Raw genomic sequence first — 13,352 nt, forward strand, 5'->3', positions numbered from 1 at the left:
GCCACACAAACACAACTCCAGTTCCTCAGTGGCCACTGCCACACCAAGCCCTGAGAACTGTGAGCGAAAATGCCCACATTCACAAACCCGGAGCAGGCGCTCTAGGGGTTCTGAACGTGTGCAAAACCACCCACATTCACAAACCCGGAGCACGCGCTCTAGGGGTTGTGAATAAAAACCAAGGACTGAAAACTCCAGCAATGCCGAGGTATTGCAGCCACACAAACACAACTCCAGTTCCTCAGCGGCTACTGCCTCACCAAGCCCTGAGAACTGTGAGTGAAAACACCCACATTCACAAACCCGGAGCATGCGCTCTAGGGGTTGTGAATAAAAACCAAGGACTGAAAACTCCAGCAATGCCGAGGTATTGCAGCCACACAAACACAACTCCAGTTCCTCAGCGGCCACTGCCACAGCAAGCCCTGGGAACTGTGAGCGAAAATGCCCACGTTCACAAACCCGGAGCAGGCGCTCTAGGGGTTCTGAACATGCGCAAAACCACCCACATTCACAAACCCGGAGCATGCGCTCTAGGGGTTCTGAACATGCGCAAAACCACCCACATTCACAAACCCGGAGCACGCGCTCTAGGGGTTGTGAATAAAAAACCAAGGACTGAAAACTCCAGCAATGCCGAGGTATTGCAGCCACACAAACACAACTCCAGTTCCTCAGCGGCCACTGCCACACCAAGCCCTGGGAACTGTGAGCGAAAATGCCCACTTTCACAAACCCGGAGCAGGCGCTCTAGGGGTTCTGAACGTGCGCAAAGCCACCCACATTCACAAACCCGGAGCACGCGCTCTAGGGGTTGTGAATAAAAAACCAAGGACTGACAAACCATTCTCCCAAAATCATAAGCTCATCACAGCTCCCCCATATTCTAGTATGGGGGAAGAGTTTGATGCTTCATTCAGAAAACTGGTGAACTCTGTATCCTCAGGGGGCCTAAAAGAAAGGGGTCTGGGCAAAAGGGTCATCCTCAGGGGTCCCCATCAGATAAGGGGGGACAGCATTTGGCTGATAAATGGGTGGCTGCCAAAAAGTTCCAGGCCAAGATCACTGCAAATTTTTTTAAAGAGGTGATGAGGAGAAAATACCAAAAAGAGATGCCCCCTACCGGAGGTTCACAAAATGGCTTATCTGACCTGCGGGGTGGTGAGGAGTCTGTAGACGGGTCCCTGGCTAGTCCTGATGACTCTCAGAGACCGCTCTGACTCTGAAATAGCATCTGAGGTAGAAGATGCCCCTAATGGTCCCGTAGAGGAACCCCTAAGTGCCCCTGAAAATCCAGCGTTGTATGCGGGGAGAGTGAGAAGTTGGCAACGTGACGTACCTAGATTTGGGGGGTCAGTGTATTGTGAAGAATTTTGTTTTGTCAATCTTAAGCAAATAAATTCAGCTGAACGGGTTATTGAAGCCATACGTAGGGGAATACAGTTATTCTAGATGACGTTATTCATAGCTGCCAGCCTGGCCCCCAGAGGCCACCACCGCAGCAGGGAGCAGGTGCGCTGCAAGATTAAGGACCTGCGGCAGTTCTACTCCCGGGCCTGCCTGCCAGGGGCCGACCCGGAGGTCTGCCCCCACTTTCTGGCTCTGGACCGCATCCTGGGGGCTCATGCCGTCCCTGCCCCCCGGGAGGTGATATTTCCCGGAGCAGCGGGACCACTCCCTGACACTGAAGAGGAGGAGGAGGACACCGAGAGCCAGGAGCCTGGTGGCAGCCTGCCCAGGACCCCCGAGGCACCCCACTGAGCCGCTCACCTGTGTCGTCTGAGGCCGGGGAGGCCTCCACATGTGAGTACCATCATGCTCCCCTTCTGTGTACGGGGGGGTTGGAAGGAGAGGGAGCCCAGGGACCATGCGCCTGGGCCGTGCCCACCACGGAGCAGCAGCTGGGTGCCATGCGTTTATAAAAAACGTATTGGATAATGCCAAACACACACTGTCTGTTATGCCTGAGAATACTGTGTGGTGTTACAGTTGTTGGCAACCTCTGTATAAAGAACTGCTCTGTAAATATCCCTTTATCAATTTTGTGGAGGGTCTGCCTAATGCTTTTGACGATCGTTTGTTTCCTACTAATAAAGTGAATCGGATTACGGTGGATGATCTGATGACCTCCGCTTGTGAAAGCGATGAGATTGAGAGAGCGCCTTCACCAAGTACGTGCAGCACAGGAACTTGAGCATTGTGTATATCGTTCAGAACGTATTTTGTCAGGGGAAAAAGAGCCGTACGATTAAGCTAAACGCTAAGTACATGGTTCTGTTCAAAAACCCCAGGGATAAACTACAAATCGCTACGCTTGCTCGGCAAATGTACCCCGGCAAGGCTCAATTCTTTCTAGAAGCTTTTGAGGATACTACCAAAAGACCTTATGGCTACCTCGTGGCGGATTTAAATGCGTCCACACCAGAAGCTTATAGACGAAGAACCGGTCTCTTCCCTCCAGACTGGCCGGTGGCTTAGACTTTGAAAAGAACACCCGCCGGATATAAAAAGAGACGATTTATCGGCAGACCCTTTTTAACAGCTGGGGGTTGCCGACCGACAACATGTCTAGCTGTGTGAAGAGAAACCTGGCTCTTTTAAAATTACTTAGCAAATCATCCCCGCAGCAAAGGAAGGCTATACTGTGTTCGGCCTCTGACGATTTAGTAGCGGCCATCTCAGAAATAGCACTCAATACCTTAAAAGGAAACGTGCCTTTGATGCAGAATCAAGCGAGCGTGCTGAAAAAGAAACGCACGCTTATAAAAACATTGCCTAATAAAAGGGTCTCGCTTAAAAGAAAGAAGCATCTGGTGAAGCAGTCTGGGGGATTTATCGGCCCTTTGTTAAGTTTTCCTGTCCCTCTGATAACGGGGCTTTTGAGTAACCGATAATGGAGTATGCAGAAAAAATGTACCTGGTGCCCAGCCATCAGCTGGAGCAATTAAGGGCTCCCCCTCCAGTGGAGGAAAATATCAGAACAACCGCAACTCGCTTAGTGGATGCTGAAATGAAGCCTGTTCTTCAAAGGACTGGCTTAGCCGAATACGAAAAGGCTAAACTCTACAGCGCTGTGCTTCAGCGGTACCTAACGTACGTGAGGCAAAGTGATGCAGATAAAGGGAAAATAAGTCTGTTTCTACCGGAATAGAGTGACACCGCCAAACCTCCAGAAACAGCAAACTCCTCAGAATCTGTGGGTCAGGAGGTGTTGGATAACGTGAATAAGCGTTATAAGAAAAAGGCCTCAGTGCTGCTAAATAAGCTGGGCCAGGATAAAACTATCGCTTCCTGGAATGATGAAGGTGCATTTGTGTACAAAGGCTCGGTGGTTAATGGTTCTAACGTGCTTGACTTAGTCAGAGGCGTCACCCAGACGCGTTCTGTCCCTAGCAGACATGTACCTAAAGGGTGGGATGTGTTTATAAATGCCGCGGCAGAACTAAACGTCCCATCTTCCATCATGGGCAGTGCAGACAACAGAGTTCTTTTGGAACGCCTGAAGGCCTCGGCCACTGACGCTGGGATGGATCGAGAAACACCGACTCCTTTTTGCCTTCTAAAAAACAAAAATTGGCTAAACTATCTGACTGGCTCTGTGTGAAGTTTGTCATGTTCTAAAAATAATTTTTGAACTTGATCACATTTTGCTTTAAATAAAATACTACTTTATATATAAAATATATATTTAATATATACTATGTCTTGGTATTTTTTCTGAATTGTTCATTGTTTTTAAGAACAAACATCCGTTGCCTTTAAACCCCTTGCCTGGGGTGCTTTATTGAGCAACATGGCTATGAAAGTCATTGCAGGATACGCATGTCTGAGTTTGCTGAAACATGTTTTGAGCAAGACTAGGCATGCCCAAATATTTAAATTTACTTTTTACAAAGTTCATCGCCATCTGGTCATTTTGCATTAAGTCATTAGAATACATTTTTAAAATCTGGTCAAAAGATAAACCTTGCTACGGTAATGCAAGAAAAACACACAGTGATAGCCACAGGCGACAGAGGGGGGGTGTTATAATTGTCTAGTGTGAAACACAGTGTCGGTGGCATTTTTGTTTAAAAATGTCGTTATGCTTCTAGGAAACAAGGCGCTGTTCGGGGGGTGTCCATATGAATCAAAAAACTCTCCGTGGTTACGCTCCGCCAGATACACGGCAAGCCAGTGTTCACCCGGTTGGTTTTGAGGGTGCGTGTTGACTACCAAACCTAGGGGTCTCTGAGAACCTGCCACCAGGGAGCCAATCACAAGGGAACAACTACAAGAAATTCTCCTTTGTATAAGGGTCTGTTGATAAGACACGTGAGAGCTGCACGGTGTCCATCTTCACATGGAATCAAACCGAATGTTTCTCCTCTGATTTATCTCTATGACGTTGTCAAACCCCATACGCGATCATATTGACAGTGACCGTCAAAGCCTTCCCAAAGCGTATTTCTGCTCTGAGGTTCCCTGTTGTAATCAGGGAATACTGGTCGGCGCATTCCTGGTCAGGAGAGAGATCAAAGGCAAACAAGGTGTAACCCCGTGCAAACTTCTCACGGTCAATTAACAGAGAACGATCTTGCATGTGTTTGCCTGCTGTTTGTACCAGATTCATGTATTCTATCACACAGCGGCCGGCCTCAAATTCTGGTTGCAGAGGTTTGGTTGGTATCTGTTCACCATCCCCATACAGGGCCACAATTAATATCATAATGTTTAAAATGAAAGGGGTTTTTAGCGTAACTTCCGCTAAAGGCGTCCTTATCTACAAACCCTAGGACAAGTCTTTTGGGTAACTGTCCCAAGAACAAGTTCTCCTGGTTACTGACCCTGCTGCCTGCGGGGATGCTAAACACTTTCATTCCCACACGGTCCACAGGCTATTTAGCATTAGCGGTAAGCAGGGCCTCCGCATGCCCCAGACAGACGCCCAGGGCCACACGCACTTTCTTCACAAAGAGGGAGGCTGATACAGTGTGCAGTTTAAAACCCTCAGCTGCATCGCCCGTTAAACAAAAGGCCTCTTTACTGCGTGTCAATTTAATTTTTACATCCACCCCCGTTCAACAAAAGTGTAATATATTTTCTCTAACAGAGCAATCTGCGTAGACATGACTGTTATTTGTGTTAGTAAAAGATGCTGTAAAAGGCCAGTGCAGGGCAGACTCCCTTGTCACTGAAGGGGGAGCAGTCCCTAGAGCTTTCTCCCCCCCCCCACACACAGTCTGCAGGCCAAAGGGGGGACACTGGAGCCTAGACCCCCCCCCCCCCCAGACACCCTGCAGTCTGGTGGCAGCCCATGAAGCCTGGCCAGTCCCCTTTAGAGATCTCCCCCAAACAGGCTGCAGCATGGAGGAGGTTGCTGCAGGCTGGGAGTAGCCCCCTAAGTGCCACCCCCCAGACCAGCTGCAGGACGGGGTGTCCACTGCCCCAACCAAGGCCACCCCTGGAGCAGCTGCAGGTCAAGGCTGCCCCCAACAGGTTGCAGGCTCAGGTCGGGGGGGAGGGACAGCTGGAAGTCAGAGTTGGACCATAGACTGACACACACACCCCCCAGCTGACAAACACAGACCCCTCCCCCCTCCGCCCCGGAAGAGCTGCCCTCTGGGGAGCACAGCTCCAGCCCCAGAGATCAGGGCCCTTCGGTGCACGGTTCAGAACAACCTCTTCTATCAGCAACAAGCCGTGTCCACGCGGTGGCGCCGGATGCACAGAAATGGCCCCCCAGGCGCACAATGAGAAGAGCTGAAGCTTGATCCTTGAAAGGGGCATTTGGTTCCCCCACTGCAGCAGGAGGCTGATTTAAAGGAGACTTCAGAAGGAGTCCCCCAACATTTAAGCCTTTCAGTGCCATGACTTGAGGGACCAAATTGCAAGTCTGAAAAATGAGGACAAGTTTTTTAATTGGGTGTATACGTGGCGGGGGGGGGGGGGGGGAGGGAGAGGAGAAGAGGTGTACAATTGCCTTTATAAGGCAAAACAACAAAAGCAGTCATGTAGCACTTTAAAGACTAACAAGATGGTTTATTAGGTGATGAGCTTTTGTGGGTCAGACTCACTTCTTCAAATTGTATTCTGAAAGTGAATTGGCATGACCATTCTCTATCAGAGGGATGCAATAAAACAATTAAACAAATTACAAACTAACATATCAATTACATGGAACAGAAGGTGGGGAGAGGGGAGGAAAGAGATAGGAAAGGAGGAAATTGCTTATTGCAAGAGTCAATTAAGTGGCTATGTATGCTACAGTTTGACACATTGCGAATGGGCCTTCATAAAGATCATTACCTTACAAGTGGCAAAGACAGCCTCCCCACCTTTTGATATTGGCAGTAACTCCAGATTAGCCACTTAATTAACTCTTACAATATGCAAAATCCTCCTTCCTTATCTCTTTGCTTCCCTCGCCCCATCGGTCAATTTTAGTTTATACTGTAGGAGGAATTATTCTATTGCAGCTGGGACATGGGTGCTGTTGGACAAGGCTACAGACAGCGCTCACAGCCTAAGGCCCCTGAAATTCATAGACTCATAGAGCTAGAAGAGACCTCAGAAGGTTAGCACGTCCTATCCTTTTCTGATCCATGATTTTCCCCCTTAGCTCCACAGTAATCCCTGTGGCCAGCGAGTGCAAATTATTTGCAGGACGGAGGCCGAGAAAGACAAAGGCGGGATTGTCTCAGAACAAGGCGGGGGGAGACCTGGGCCTGGCTGAGTATCAGTGACCTTGCCCAAAGTCACACAAGGGTTCTCTGGCACAGCTGGTGTTTGAAACCCAGGTCCTCAGCCAGCCCCCCACAAGGCCACCAGGCCCCAGGAGGAGGTTTGGGGCCCTAAGAGGACTAGCAAGAGAAAGTGGGGGGCAGACAGGCGGCAGGGGGGTGTTACCGGCTCCGTGGCTCCCTGTAGCCTGGTCCCCACAAGCAAGGAACTGATTACCACATTGTGTCTTCATTGCAAAGAGACTTTTCCATCCAAAGGGTTCACTCTCCCCCCACCCGGGCCAGACGTTGATCTCTCCCCAGCCCCCCTCCGGCTGGATGTCGCCACGTCTGATCCAGGGGTCCAGCTCCAGGCAGAGACACCCGCCTGATCTCCTCCCCACCCTGCCCTCCCCCTCTGGTCCAGAATCCCAGCTGTCGCCATCGGGTTTCTCCCCTCCCCTCCCTCGTCCTCCTTCCCCAGCCAAACCACCAGCAGCTGCAGCAGCGTCATAGGAGTAAAATAATCCACAGCCCCAGCTCCGGGGGAGTCAAAGGGCCAGGCTCAGCGGAAATTCAGAGCAGCTCCATGAGAGTCAGTCCAGATCCCCAGCGGGTTGTCAATCAGGTGTGACTCCACTTGGCATGTTTACACCAGCTGGAAACTCCAATGCAAATATTCCCCAGGCTGGCCGAGCAGTGATCTCCTGATCTTCCTCTTCTGCACATGAAAATAGAAACCTGCCCAGACTCTTCTTCCTCAGATCTAAGCCCCCATCGGGGGAAAAGCCCCAGCCCAGCCCGTTAGGTGCTGCAGAGAGAGTCCTGTCCCCAAAAAGACGCAGAAGAGTGTGAGCCTGGGCTGGTGGATTTCTCTTCACCCCGTTTCTCCAGCAGCTGACTCAGCCAGGGGAGTGTTCGCAGCTACCCAATGGCTGGGGCCATGTGTCATCCCTGCCCCTCCCCTCCGCTCCCCCTCCAGCAAGCCCCGCTCTTAAAGGGGCTCCCATCCCTATGGGACAGGCCTGGGGATACCGGGGGTGGCTGGCTGCCCCCCTCAGCTATGGCAGGGAGATCACAGGACCCGGCACCCGGACCATGGACCGGTCCTGAAGCATCACTGCTCTGCATCCCAGGAGTACACAGGATCCTCGCCCGCTGCATTTATACCCCCGTCCTGGGGTGCCTGCAGCAAGGGGCCCCTGCTGGAGAGTGAGGCGGGCGGGGGTGGGAGCAGCATCCCCCCTGGAGTCTCTTCCCTCAGGATCCTGCTGCGGAAGGGGGAATGGCTCCCATCCACCATAGGGCTGGGCTCCCTGGGGTCCTGCCTCCCCTTAGCACCAGCTGTTCTGGCCCAGGAGACAGCCCAGAGCCCGGAGGAACACCCCAGCTTGGGGTGGGGAAGGGGGAAGAGGGAGGGACCTGGCTATGGGGAACGTGGGGGAGCAGGGCAGAAGGAGGGCGGAGCTAGAGGGGGCGTGGCCATGGGGTACAGCAGGGATTGGTGCAGGGGCAGGGAAGGTTGGATGTGGGAGGGGCAAAGGTGATTTTGCTCCTGCCTCCCTGTGCTAGCCCAGAAAAGGTGCAAATTGAGCTGGCCCTAGACTGGGAAAGGGAACAAACCGGCCCCTGGCTGTTTAGGAGAAGGAAGGTGAGTGCCTGGGCCAGGCTTAGCTTGCACCTCCCAGGTCTGGGCTGCTCTGGGGAGGCAGGTGCACATCCCAGTGCAAGTTAGAGCAGCACTGTGGCCTCGCCCCCTCCTGGCATGGCCCCTCCCCAGCGGCTGAGCAGGAGGGCAGGACATCCTTCCCATGAGCTCCAACACCGGGGGCATGTCTAGACTACATGCATGCCTCTGCCGACTGAGGCATGTCGTCTTGACATACCCCAGGAGCCTTTTGGATCTGGAGACTTGGGCTCTATTGTCAGCTCTGTCATGGGACCACTGGGTGACCGCCAGGTGCACAGACACAGTGAGAGACAGTCCCTGCCCCAGCTGGGATCAGGGCCCCGTTGTGCCGGGCGCTGCACAGACACAGCAAGAGACAGACCCTGCCCCAGCTGAGATCAGGGCCCCGTTGTGCCGGGCGCTGCACAGACACAGCAAGAGACAGTCCCTGCCCCAGCTGGGATCAGGGCCCCGTTGTGCCGGGCGCTGCACAGACACACAGAGAGAGACAGTCCCTGCCCCAGCTGAGATCAGGGCCCCGTTGTGCCGGGCGCTGCACAGACACAGCGAGAGACAGGCCCTGCCCCAGCTGGGATCAGGGCCATGGACAGTAAAGCCCTACAATGTACATCAAGATGCAAAACTGAATTCTATTTTCTTTTTCAGCTTTGCAAAGAGATGAGGAAGGAAATTGCTTTTTGAGCGGGGCGGCTTGGAGCTGTTCCCCAGAGCTTGCCGGATCTGCAGCTGGCCACAGAACGAGGAAGCTGAGTGCAGACATTAGAAATCAGCCAGACAAGAACCTGGGTTTGATCCTGCCTTGTCACTCTCCAAGCAATGCAAGAACGTTCCCTGTAGCCGATTCTCCAGGGTTTTGCCCGGTCCCAATTAAGCCATTGCAGTCATAGGGTTTCCATGGCTGTCCCTGGGGAGAAGGCGGCCCAGGGTGACAGATCACCTAATTGTTTGGAGATTTCCCCCCCATCCCGCCCCTCAGTCCTGGCCCTTGTTCCGATGACACCCTCACATGCTCATCACTCATATTACACACCGTTTCTTCTCAGGCTCCTTAGTCAAATGATCCCTCAGCTTGGGTTCAGGTCAGAGAGTGTCTGATCCCCTCCCCCTGCCCAGGGGGTCAGCACAGTGGCAGATGCCTGCCAGCCCCCCACCCCAGCCCCTCGCTGTAGGCACTGTGGTGCGAGGTGGAGAAGGCCAGGTATTCCGGGGGCCAGGGTGGTCCAGGTCACATCTCTATAAACCACGGATGTGCCAGGATTAGAGAACCCCGATTTGTTGCTGGGGGGGGGGAGCTCGGTGCAACAGGGGGTGTCTGTGATGCTACAGGGGGAGCCAGGAAGCCTGCTGGGTGGATAGGGCACAGAGAGAGGTGGGGGGGGGAAGAGGGCAGGGGGACAGAAATGACCTCCCCTGGTCTGGCAAGATCCCTCATCCGGAAATCGTCAGGTCCCGAGGGACCAGGCAGGTTCAACTTGCAGTGAGTGGCAGAAAGATGGCTCGTTGCCACGGCAACCCCATGGGTCACAGGCGGCCAGAGACCCATGGCAGGGCCTGGCGGTCCGCACCAGGCTGAGCCCATAGAGGCAGGCACCTGGGGACTTGCTGGTCCAGGCTCAGGCCTCACACACAATTTGAGCCGCTTGGGTGGGAAGCAGGGCCGGGCCAGGCCTGAGCACTTCTCAGGAAGCCCCATGTGTAGACAGAGCCTCTGCAGTGCCACAAACCCAAGGGGGCGTGAGACACAGAAATTGCCTCAAACTTTCTGGCATCCGAGTGCAACTATCACCCAGGAGCTGACGCAGAGCAGCCGGGAGAAGAATGGGCTGAGCTATGGAGAAAGCTGCTGCCGGATCGGGGTGGTCCGGGCATGAGGCATGGACCGGACAGCAGCCGGCACAGACCCACCCTAGGCGGCTCAGGGGGGTTGGTCTGTCCCACAGTGGCAGCGTTGGTATGGCTTGTCCTAGAGCCCTAGGGCTGGCAGCGACCTCAGGAGTCATCGAGTCCAACCCCTGCCCAAAGCAGGACCAACCCCAACTCAGTTATCCCAGCCAGGGCTTTGTCCAGCCGGGACTGAAAAACCTCTACGGGTGGAGAGTCCACCCCCGCCCTAGGGAACCCATCCCCGTGCTTCCCCACCCGCCTAGGGAAATAGTTTTTCCTAATATCTAACCTAGACCTCCCCCCAAGCCACACAAGGGACTTCCATGCGTCCCCAATAATGTGCTCTCTGTGTTCACCTTGTACTCAAGGCCAGTTCAGCGGGGGAGCTGTTAAAACTCCACATCCCTCCACAGTGTGTTTACATGGGAGGAGAATACAGGAGGCCTGGTATTGCCTGCTCGTCCCCTCTGCACCAGCCAGCTCAGACGCCTCGCTTAGTCCCTCCCTGGCCTCAGGCTGCACCTCCCACAACGAAATCCATCTGGAGCCCTTTCCCAGAAATCACGTGTCTCCAGCCCTGTGTCCCCTCCCATCCGGTCACTGCTGCCAGCCTGGCCTTTTTCCAAGGCGTGCAGAGCAAAGGGATTGCAGATTGGGACATGACTCCCCCTCCCTGTGCTGTGTGGGCTGGCGGGGAGCCTGTCCCCCTGAGGGGAGGAGATACCCCCTGTGCCCAGGGACGGGGCTTTCAACCCTTTTCTTTCTGAGCAGCCCCCTCCCCTCACACGCTGCAGAGACCCCATAGCATCTTCCCCTGCTCAGGAGACCCCACAGATTCTGCCCCTGCTAGGGAGACCCCGCAGCATCCACCTCTGCTAGGGAGACCCCACAAAGTCTGCCCCTGCTAGGGAGACCCCATAGAGTCAGACCTCATAGCATCCGCCCCTGTTAGGGGGACCCCACAGATTCTGCCCCTGCTAGGGAGACCCCGCAGCATCCACCTCTGCTAGGGAGACCCCACAAAGTCTGCCCCTGCTAGGGAGACCCCATAGAGTCAGACCTCATAGCATCTGCCCCTGTTAGGGGGACCCCACAGATTCTGCCCCTGCTCAGGAGACCCCGTAGCATCCGCCCCTGCTCGGGAGACCCTGTGTGATGTCCTCCTGAGGTAAATCCAGTTTGAACTGGAACCTGTTTACCTGTTTTCTGCCAAAGGCGGGAAAATCAGATTCCGGGCAGGCGGCTTGTCTTCCATTTTGTTTTACAAAATGGATGACAGTTCCTCCATTTTGATTTTTTACAGGCACACCCTTATAATAGCCAACATTACAAACCAGCCGTTGAACTACTTAGGGTTTTCCCCTGAACACTCTGCTGGTCATAAGCTCCCGAACGCTCCCCTCTCCCACAGAGAAAAATCACAGGACACATTTAAAAATCGTGAGATACTTTAAAGCAAAAGAGTTATTTGTACAGCACCTAGCACAGGGAAGTCCGTGGCCCAAGACTGGGCCTGCTAGCCACAACCGTAACACATCTAATTAATAACGTACAGCATTTAGCATGGGGGAATTCCTGGTTCAAAACTGAGGCTAGTAGACAGTCCTATAATACACCTAATAAATAACGTACAGCACCTAGCACAGGGAGGTTCATGGTCCAAGACTGGGGCTTCTAGACACTACCATAATACAAGTATCAGAGGTGTAGCCGTGTTAGTCTGAATCTGCAAAAGCGGCGAGGAGTCCTGTGGCACATTATAGACTAACTGAAGTGTAGGAGCATAAGCTCGCCGCTACCATAATACAGTAATTCCTCATTTAACACTATAGATGCGTTTCTGAAAATGTTCCTGCTAAGCGAAAACATGCTATGTGGGGTCAATTTTCCCATTAAAAATAATGGAAAAGATGAAGTTTGTGTATCAGGTGGTGATGGGAAAGTCAGTTTTTTGTGGGTGCTGGGTTGTCGACGTCAGTATTAGATATCTAGCAATACAAGATAACTAGCAACACAAGTAACACAAGATAAACACGTGAGTGAGCAGAGGAGCGCTGTGACCACGTGTATTCATCCCCTCATGCGTATTACCACTGTTTTCACCAATTTATACCGCCGCGCGAAGTAGTCTGCCACTTGATTATTTTTGTGTTACAGCCAGTCCCCGAGTTGCGAACGGTCAACTTACGACCATTCGCATTTATGACCGAAGCTGTTGTAAATGGCGGATCCCGAGTTATGAACGTGATCCGCGCTTACGAACAGCGCAGTCATGTGCAACTCTATGGGATCCGACTTATGAACAAACCGAGTTACGGACCAATTGCTTGGTCCGTAACTGGTTCGTAAGTCGGGAAGAGGCTGTATTTCGGGGACAGTCGTGTTATTCAAAAAACATTCCCTAAAAAAAAATCGTGCTATTGCGAAAATGTGTTAAGCGGGAACATGTTAAATGAGTAATTACTGAACACATAAGAAATAAAGTATAGCTCTTAGCGTGCGGGGAGGAGTTCCAGGTCCAAAACTGGGGCTACTGTCCACTACCGTATTACACCTAATAAATAACATACAGTACCTAGCACGGGGAGGTCCATGGTCCAAAATTGGGGCTGCTAGACACTACCGTAATACACCTAATAAATAATGGACAGCACCTAGCACGGGGAGGTCCATGGTCCAAAACTAGGGCTGCTAGACACTACCGTAATACACCTAATAAATAACATGCAATTCCTAGCATGGCAGGGGTGTGTGTCCAAAACTTAAAAATTTCTGAAGTGGCTCCCAGAAAAAAATTATTGCCCATCCCTGCTGTAGAGGCTCCTCCGCTAAACTCTGGAGGTTCAAATCTGCCCAGTGACAGATGGAGCAATGTTTTGCTGTCAGAAGGAAGTTGCGGTGCAGGGCTGTGTGAGACCCCCTGCTGCGCAGTCGGGTTCAGGTCCTATAAAAAAAATTTTTTTTAAATGCACTAAGAGCAGCTTCCAAAGCAGGGACTGGCTCCAGAGCTGGGCATGCCGGGGCCAGAGTGGTTGGGGTCTAAACCGTGGCCGAGGGTCCTTCCTGCATGCAAAAAA

Source organism: Pelodiscus sinensis, chromosome 19, assembly GCF_052426305.1.
Source record: "Pelodiscus sinensis isolate ZL-2025 chromosome 19, ASM5242630v1, whole genome shotgun sequence".
Classification (NCBI taxonomy): Eukaryota; Metazoa; Chordata; order Testudines; family Trionychidae; genus Pelodiscus; species Pelodiscus sinensis.